The sequence below is a fragment of the Enhydra lutris genome, unplaced genomic scaffold (assembly GCF_002288905.1).
Source record: "Enhydra lutris kenyoni isolate GAN:26980312 unplaced genomic scaffold, ASM228890v2 scaffoldscaffold2, whole genome shotgun sequence".
In the NCBI taxonomy this organism is placed as follows: Eukaryota; Metazoa; Chordata; class Mammalia; order Carnivora; family Mustelidae; genus Enhydra; species Enhydra lutris.
In genome coordinates this window covers 40,060,483-40,070,433 of record NW_019154086.1, presented here as the reverse complement: position 1 = coordinate 40,070,433, position 9,951 = coordinate 40,060,483, and the positions used below count along the sequence as shown (strand labels likewise).

Genomic DNA, 9,951 nt, shown 5'->3' with positions numbered 1-9,951 from the left:
TGGAACCTCCAGAGCAGCAACGCCCCTCGCTATAAATTCAGAACTGCCTCATCGAGGATGATTCCAGCGCCTGTCAGCCAGGGCCCCAGGCAGTGGTGACAGGCAAGGGCTAGCAGCTCTGCCGTGCTAGGGTGGTGATTGATGGGGAGCAGTCCAAGCGAACCCCAGGAGTGAGGGCGCACCGCCGGGACGCGGAAGCAGCGGGCGGAAGCCCCGCAACAGCGCTGCCAGCTTGCGGTCCGACGTGGGCTCAGTGCCCTAGGCGCGGGTGAGTCGACACCAAGTCCCATGCCGGGTGTGGGGGCTGCGGGGCGGGCCTGCTCAGTTTTATGTCAAGGTGTCCTAACTGCGGGTGCTGTGTTGTTAGGCTCCCGGGGACGAAGGAGAGAGCGAGCTTAGTTCCGGCCGGCGCCCACCAGGAACGGGCAGGGCAGCCCTCCCCCAAATCAGGTGAGGGCGCCAGGGTTACATGGGACAATTTGAGACTGTTCGCTGCGTGCCCCCAAAATTTCATTCTGATTTGACCAGACTCTTTTGAGTCCAAGCAAGAAATCTGCAGAACTGGGATGCAACCAAGTAAACTTTCTTCCTGGCTTACTGGCTTTTAGCCAACTCTTGTCTTTTCACCGTAGCTTGAGAGAGAAATCGGTATGACTCCGCGGGGCGTCCAGTTAAAAGTTGTGCTATTACTAAGGTGAAGTTTGGAGTGTCCCCAGCCTCCCTTTCTGCTTCCCAGGCAACACCCCAGCACAGCGCATTTCCCTCTCACCCCTCCCTGCAAACTGTACTGGTGGGTCCTTGGTACTGGGCATCGCCCCCATCTGGAGCAAACTCTCCCGCCTTCAGGTGTTTCCAGGTGTCCTTTGATTAATTAGATTGGCAAGGGGGAGAAGCAGGGGAAGCTCCACACCCCAATCTCACAGCCCTGGCCAGTACACGTTTGTAACTGAGGCAGGATTTTAAGAGAAAATCTTTTTGGCTCCCTTCCTCCACATCACCTACCTCGCACTCCATTCTTCAACCCTCTTAACTGTCCAGCCCAGTCTTTCTATACCGCCAGGCTGCTACTTCTCCCCAAGACCTCAGCAAGTCTTTCTCAAAGTGTCTCCTGTCCCATTGTCTTTGGGCAGCTAGTAGAGACCCCGCTATTGAACCCCACTGGGGCTTCTTTACCTTTTCTTTATTTTTTGGTGGTGTATCAGAATTCCACTACTGGCCTTCAAAGTCCTCTCCTCTCAGTAAACGTTTGGGTGTTCATTTTCTCCTGGGATCAAATTTGGGACTTAGCTACATTTATTTCTAGTGTCATTGAGAGAAAAGAAAGTTAACAGTGAGGGATGCAAGAAATCTGGGATGCTACTGTTCTTTTAAAACTTTGTTGAGCGACTTGTTTCTCCTAAAGGTATTTAGTCCCCAACATGACTCTCTTGGTAGACAGCATCTGAGTGCCCAGGATCCCGAGGCATTTATTTCCTTTAGCATAAGTTGTAAGCTTTTTCTAAGTCCTCTCTAAGAAACTGCCTGCTTCCCTATCTCTGTAGTGCTTCCCTAGCTCTAAAGGCTCCACACAGATAATCTCTATTTAGGCTGTGGTGGATTCTACCACCTTCACAAGCAGACAGTGCAGGGGCAGGGAAGTGCCAGGAGCTGGGAATGGGGAGACCCACTTAAGTGGCTGTGTACTATCAGGAGAGTTATTTCACAACTCTGAACCTCAGGTCCCTGCCCTTAAGTTTCCCAACAGTAATAAAATTCCTTGATTCCTTTTGTTTCCTAGTTATTTGCTTAAAAAGTAATAGTCTAAAATAACTACCCATTTAATCCATATTTGAGACCCTCAAAACCCTCTAAATAACTGTCCTGGTAAATTATCTATTCTGGAAAATCATTACGTTTCCAGTGCTAGCTCCAAAAGTCCATCCCTAGTCCCCCCCAGATTATGGCTGCCGGTTCCCATAATCTGGTTTATGGCTCAGGGAGTGTACCCCCAGTTGCCAGGTCTCAGCATTTGTTAAAGTTTCACAGTTATTACTGTCAAGTCTGTCATCTCCTCTGTCTCTCCCCCCCCTTTTTCCCCTGATTTCATTATTCTTTGTGCCCATGATGAAGCCTCCTTCTGTGACCTTAAACTGAATCAAATTCTCCATCATCCAAGTCAGAAGAAAGCTTGTTTTCTTCCACTGTTTCCGCTGATACCAAAGGAAGACTTATCTTAAGATGTATAAAATGTCTCTCAGTCACTGTTGCTTCGGCAGTGCTCCCTATCCCAAGAGTTTCAAGCCTAAATCTTTCCTGTCACTCTCTAATCCTGGTTCAGTGTTCAAAAACCAAACAATCTGAGGATTATTCAGGTTTCTTACATTGTGTTTTTTTCCCCCTAGTTCCAGGTAAGAAGTGTGTGTGTGTGTGTGTGTATACATTTTTTTGTTTGTTGCTGCTGCTTATTACTGTTGTTGTTACTATCACTAATTATTTGCCCTATGCGGGAGGGAAAATAGTGAAAGAAAATTTAATCTGCTACTTAACCAAAGCCCTGGTAAAATACTTAGCTGGGAGAAGTCTAAAACTAACAGCTTAAATGTATGATGCGTATTTTCTACAGTTTTATCTGTGCCACCACATCCTTTTCAAGCAAATAACAGATATACTGTATTTTGTTTTCAGATCTGTTATAGAGACCTAGTCCCATAATACTTGCATGGTTTGGCTGTCTGATGCAGGCTTCCGGCCTTTAGCCCCACACTCATTAGTTTACCTAGTGCTTTGTCTGCTCAGTCATGACTGGCCTATGCCAGAGAGTCTCCCAAGTAAGCGAGCAAATTAGAATTTTATTTAGATGTTTGAAGTAAATCCAAGTGTTGTAAAGATTAATTAAGCTGTGTTAAAGACACACTGTGGCAAATAACAAATACAGAGCCAGACCAGCAAACTATGACAAAGCAATCAAGGTCAGGTAGGAAAGCTCTTCTCCCATTTTAAACTCATCACCACTGAAAAGTGCTATTATTTTTCTTCAAAATAGTTCTAAGCCTTCCCTTTCAAAACTGGATTACATGGTCACCGGATTACATGGTTTGTGTTCCCTGTCATGTAATTACTTATTAAAATAGTATATCAAAGTTCACAAAGTTCACATAAGCAAAAGAAGGTTTGTTCCATTTCCAGCCTAAATTTAGCTATCATTTTACATTTTTCTATTTTATTCATTATATGAGCTTTAGCTACCAGAATTCAATTTTTTGATGACTTAATATATAAGCTATCTTAAATTGAGGAGTGTCCATAGGGGTTTAAGATCATTTTCAACTGATTTGACAAATGACTACCATTACCCTATTAAAGCTCTAAAACACATCCAAAATAAATCACAGCCAAAAACAAAAAAACAAACCAACAACAACAACTAAGGAGCTATACATGAGCTATATATATATTTGCCAAATGTTTTATTAGTCAGTGTTCATTTTAATGACAAATTTGATAACTGGAAATAGAACATAAAGTATATATATAGAGAGATCATAGAAATGACAATGACTCTTGTTATTAGTCGTCATATTAACATTGAAAGTTCTGCTGATTTTTTATCCTTTTGTAGCAAACGATCACAAGGGAAAACAATTCCCTTGAGTGTTAAAACCATCTTTCAAGTATTTTACTAACATAAGATTCACTATATGCTATAAATATTGTATGACTGCTATATTTTACATTATTCTTACAGCTCAATTTAGAAGTTTTTGTTTTATTTATCTGGTTCCTAAATAGGTGCATCATCCAAATGTCTGAAGTAGAAATAAATGTCTAGAATTTGCCAGTGATTACTACAGTTTCCTCCCTATATCTAAGAATATTTTAAATTGTGTTACTAGTCTCACATTTAATTACTTTTCTAACATTTAATAGTTTAGAAAATGGGTGAAGAAATGGGTATGCTTTGTTTTTCTTAACTGCACTATGCCTTCATATTCCAAGTCTTAAGTCTAAATGTCCTTAGAATTTAAAATCATAGAATTAATAATCATTCAGTTTGGGTCAAGTTTTATATGATTTCTTGTTCACTTTATACACAAATAAGCTGTTTTATTCTTCGCCAAATGATGTTAAAACTTATTTAGATTTAGATTAACTTTGAATGGTTAACTTCAGAGTGAGAATACTGGAGAACACATATATGATTGTGTACTATTAAAAAGAGTTTATGATTGCTAATTTGTTCTCTAAGATGTCTTTAGATATTTACTTATTAATATTAATCAAAGTTCTTCTAGCCGCCTTGGAAAATGAAGAATTATATGTATTAAATGTATCAATAATAGTAGAAGATACTTACAAAGGAAATACTATAGATCTGAGTAATATTAGCTCCTTAAGAACACTGAAGTATAAAAATGGTCTTTGCCCTAGAGAGATGTTGGTCAAGCTAAGTACATACTTGGATATGAGACTCTCCAGGCATCTCAGCGACACTGGGGTGGGAAGCCATTTTTAAAACAAGCCTCCTTCTGTCCTCCTTTTCAGACCAGGTGGAACATCTAATGTGGTCACATTGTTTGATTCCAGCCACTTCCACAACTTTCCCTTCCTTAAGGGAGTATACCTCCTTTGATAATATATGCACCACATCCAATGCTTCTTTGTATTCTTTTACTAAATGCTTCACAATTCACTTTCTTCTTGCTTGTTATTTGTTTTTAGCTAAAGCCATGGAAAATGTTAAATACATTTTTCAGGTCCCTATATTTTTTTTCCAAAGATTTTATTTATTTATTTGACAGAGAGACAGATCACAAGTAGGCAGAGAGGCAGGCAGAGAGAGGGAAGCAGGCTCCCTGCTGAGCAGAGAGCCCAATGAGGACTCGATCCCAGGACTCTGGGATCATGACCCAAGCTGAAGGCAGAGGCTTTAACCCACTGAGCCACCCAGGCGCCCAGGTCCCTATATTTTAGAAGAGATATGCTAGAAACCACTCTTCAAAGCTCATTTGAGTATAGTACCCTATTACACACAATAAAATGACTTGAAATAGATGCTTTACTCTTACTAATTGGGGAACTAACTATTAATACTATTTTTTTTAGTCTAAAGCTGTAAAGGCAAGGGGAAAGTAGAGGAAAGAGTAAGAAAAGGAGAAACAGAATAAAAGTTGAAATGTTGAAATGGCAAATCAGTGGTTCTTCAGGCTTTAGGGAAAGGGTAGGGCAAGCATATTATAATCACTTTTTAAATCTGTATATATTGTCCAAAGTTTCCTTAATCCCACTGCCCCTACTGAGAACCACTGTACTATATATTAGGAGCAATAATCCACAATTACCTCAAGTGTCAAAGCAAAGATCAGCATCATGAGCATCACGTGGGAGCTTGTTAGAAATGCAGACTTTCAGACTCCACCTAGACCTACTCAATAAGAATCTGCATTTTAACAAAATTCCCAGGTGGTTCAAACACACAATGAAGCTAGAGTCCAAGTATACAGCACCTAGGCCTTGTTTAGAATGATCACCTAGGATGGTTCAGTCAGTAAAGGGTCTGCCTTGGGCTCAGGTCATTTCCCAGGGTTCTAGGATCCAGCGCCATCAGGCTTCCTGCTCAAGGGGGTGTCTCCTCCTCCCTCTGCCCCACCCCTCTCATGCTTGTGCACACTCTCATGCTCTCTCCCTCATAAATAAATAAAATCTTAAAAAAAACAGAATGATCACCTAGAGGTTATTTCATTGGTTTTTTGATAAACTAACATTTTTACATAAAGCTCACATTTATTGAGCACAGATAATATACCAAATACGTTCAGCCTTTAATACTGTTTTTATTTAATTCTCACAACATCCCTATGAAATAGGCACTGCTTTATCCTCATTTTGTAGATTGGGATACTGAGTAATAACAAGATAAGTAACTCACCCAAATGTGGTAACTGGTAAAGACTTAAACACAGGAATTTTGATTCCTGTGCTTTTAGCTGCCACCCCACATTGTCTACTCTACATTTGGCTGTCTCCTTTTTAAGGCCAACTAATTATTTGAGAATTTATTTAACATTATAATTTGAAATCAAGTTCTGTTTCATAGAAAAAAAACAAGATTTTATTTGTAATATTTGTCTGTCATCTTACCTTTAAGTGCAATAATGAAGAATTCTAGAAATTCCTTCTTTAGTTGGAAAATAAAAGCTAAAGCTATGACAGCTCATTATTTAAAAGTTAAGGTTTGCTATTTCTATGTTTTTTCATAACTTACCTAAAATTTATTCTTCTTACCTTTTGGTGTTCTGATGCTATAAAAAAAACTTTTCTCTTGAACAAGTGATTCCCTACCTACACAAACTATTCAGCCTTCCAACTGAAATTTTATATCACTCTTTTAGCTTTAATATAAAAAATTATCTACAAGCATGGCTCATAAAACTAGTTGAATGTAGTTACTAACCAGTCAGTCTGCAAGCAAATGGTGACTTCTTTTTAGCCAGTGACTATCCAAATGATTGAGTCTCTGAACAATTTCTCCTAGTGCATGTAGATTCTCTGAGAGATGTCAGCTGGATCTGGCCAAAAGCCTGTTGTCCTGACAGGGGCTCACTGACATTGGTCAAAAGACATAAGGGAGTCTGGGTTCCCTGTGATCACGTTTGAGAGGAGAGGTGTGTCAACAGGACTGAGTATCTACAATTTTCCCAGCAACAAAGAGACATCATTGGGAGATGGAACTTCACCAGCTGCTTAGATCTGGAAGTTTAGGCAGCACGAACACTACAGTATCTAATTCGTAACTTATGGCTTAGGATGCAGTCAACCCAGGGCTGCCATAACGCCAAGTTGTAGGGGCCTAGCAGGGTGGTAGCGCCTAGAAGACATACTGCACACAGCAGCAGAAAGTCTTAGAGCTAATAAATGATAAAGTACCAGTGATTCTCTTATGACCCTGCTGGTCTCAACAAGCCCAAATATTTGTGACTGCCATTGCACAGAATCTATACCAGGTTTTCTTCTAAATAAACTGAAAAACATGGGATCTCTTCTACAAAATTCATATATTTATACTTTCATTATCACATACATTTTTCTTCACCTTTTGACCCAAACTCTTCTCATTAATCCAATTCAAATGCATTTTACATGCTTCTAAATCTGTGTAATACACCACTAGAACAAGAATGTTCCATGAGCCCAGCTTTAGTAATTTTCTGTGCAAATGATGTCACTTCACATAAAACACATTGTACCCTGATGGATCCCAGCCCTTAACCTTCACACAGTTAAATGCGGCCACTTTATCAGGAATGGAAAAGTATCTGATGTGATTCCTACGTAATGATTTCTTGAATGTGTTCTGGCATTTAATCAACTAGGTTAATAGAATAAATTTTTAAAAGAAACACAAATCTATTCTTTTTTAAGTTCCTATTAGGTTAAGCTATATGATGAGACATTATATAGTCATTTTTACATATTTAATAATATTTAATGGCAAGGAAAGATAATCATAAGTGAATAAAGCAAAACATAAATCATGAGTGTGATTCAGCTTGTGTGTGTGTGTGTGTGATAGATTCTTGTCAAGTTGACATTATGGCCTTACTTGGGTCTTTAGTGTTCTAATGAAAATAGTTATATTAGCACTGATGTGTGGTTAAATTCACTGATATACTTTTTAAATGTCTGCATCTTTGTAGACCAGATAAGACTAGGAAAAATATATAACAGATCTTAAAAGCTTTGGAGAGTTATTAAGATCAAGGCTAAGATCAAAAGTGACTTTTTTCTTTCCTTTTTTTTTTTTTTTTTTTTTTTGGTATAGATTTCAGATCTTTAGACAACTGCTACTAACTCTGTAGAAAATGATACTGGCAAATCCGACCCTTTCTGATTTTTTTCCCCTAAGGGAAAATTAGGAACATTAGGGCCTTACAGAAGTTCACAAGGTTCATAACAAGGTGGTATTTTTTTAAGAGAAATAATCTTATGAGAAATATCTTATTGCTATAACAACAAAAACCACTGAAATTCAGGGATAAAAAGAGATTCTTGTAATGCCAAAATCATTCCAAATAAGAATGTTATAGTAAAGTTGGTATATATTGTGGTTTAAAAAGTAATCTGTAATATACCTATTGTCTTCTTGAATAACTCTTCAGCTTTAAAAAAATTTCTTACTTAAAAATGTCCCCCAGGGCTCCTGGTTGGCTCAGTGGGTTAAAGCCACTGCCTTCGGCTTGGCTCGGGTCATGATCAAGCCCTGCATGCGGGGGCGGGGGGGGGGGGGGGCCCCGCTTTGCTCAGCAGGGAGCCTGCTTCCTCCTCGCTCTCTGCCTGCCTCTCTGCCTACTTATGATCTCTGTCTGTCAAATAAATAAATAAAATCTTAAAGAAAAAATCCCCCAAATCCATAACGGAAAATATTGGTTAAATTAGCTACATAAAAAATTTTAAATCATCATATGTAAAAAGGACAATAAACAAAGTCAAAAGATAAACAGGAACTTGGGAAAGCTATTTGCCACACATTACATGTTAAATGCTGGTTTTCCCAACATAGCATAAGCTCTTTATTTTTTTTTTTTTTTTTTTAGAGATTTTATTTATTTATTTGACAGAGATCACAAGTAGGCAGAGAGGCAGGCAGAGACAGAGGAAGGGAAGCAGACTCCCTGCTGAGCAGAGAGCCCGATGCAGTGCTCTATCCCAGGACCCTGGGATCCTGACCTGAAGGCTTTAAGCCACTGAGCAACCCAGGCACCCCAGCATAAGCTCTTTAAAATGAGAAACAGTGAACAACCCAATTGAAAAATGAGCAAAGGCCATTACTGGGCAAACTAGTAGAAGAATAACTACAAAAAATAAGAAAACAAAAAGCTCAACCTCATTCATAACTAAAGAAATGCAAATAAAGACAAATATATACTTTACATTTATCACCCTGAGAAAAGAAATTGAGATTTGATAAAAGCCAGATTTTTAGCATCATATAACCTTTATAGAGGACATTTTTAACTATCTCTCAAAAACATGAATTATACCATTTGCTTCAACAATCATTTTAAACTTTTCTAATGATACATAGTTTAAAAAATGCATATGTATAAACAGGATCATTCAGGCATGTTCTTAAGCAGCCAAAAAGGGAAACTGAAAAAAAGAAGACCGTAAGGCCCATTAACAGGGGGCTGGTTGAATAAATCATCATGTGTCAGTGTAATGAATGAAATATTGTATAGTCATCAAAATAAATGAGGCAGATGTATATATACAGTATAGATAGTTATAGCCATATTAAATTTAACAAAAAGGCAAAGAGCAGAATAGTATGATGTGTAAAATGACAAAAAAATGTGGATATACACATTTGTATGCATATGTATGCTTTTTTAAAAGTCCTAAAAAGATGGGGCGCCTGGATGGCTCAGTGGGTTAATAAAGCCTCTGCTTTCTGCTCGGGTCATGATCCCAGGGTCCTGGGATCGAGCCCCGCTGTTTGGCAGGTAGCCTGCTTCCTCCTCATTCTCTGCCTGCTTCTCCGCCTACTTGTAATCTCTGTCTGTCAAATAAATAAATAAAATCTTAAAAAAAAAAGATACATTTGAAACTGTTAGTAATAAGTACCTCTAGGAAGTGTATCTGAGACATGAGACAAGAGCTAGGAGACACGAACTTTTATTTTTATACTCTTTTATAACTTGATATTTATACCACAAGATGTGTCACTACAATGAAAAATAAAAACAGACATACAAAAAAACCCAGATCTCTTAAAAAGATTTATTTTCAGTTCTGGTGCAATCACACTCATATAGGTTTATATTAAAAAGAATCATTTATCAAAGTTCAACTGTAGATTCATAAGTATCTAATCTATTATGATATTTCTTATATTACTAGTTATGTCTACAGAAGTGTCTTAAAATAAGATTTTATTTTACCCAAAAACATTGTTTTTCTCCTCTAGTGTGTATC

General features: G+C 38.4%; 1 protein-coding gene across 1 annotated transcript in view; it reads left to right on the top strand.

The window, feature by feature from the left end:
• Positions 1-2,377: 2,377 nt before the first annotated feature.
• LOC111150851 (angiotensin II receptor type 1) overlaps positions 2,378-9,951 on the top strand; it is a 43,820-nt gene continuing 36,246 nt past the window's right edge. Inside the window, exon 1 of the mRNA XM_022508490.1 lies at positions 2,378-2,387. The gene's annotated coding sequence lies outside the window, so the exon portion shown is untranslated. The remainder of the gene's footprint in view (positions 2,388-9,951) is intronic.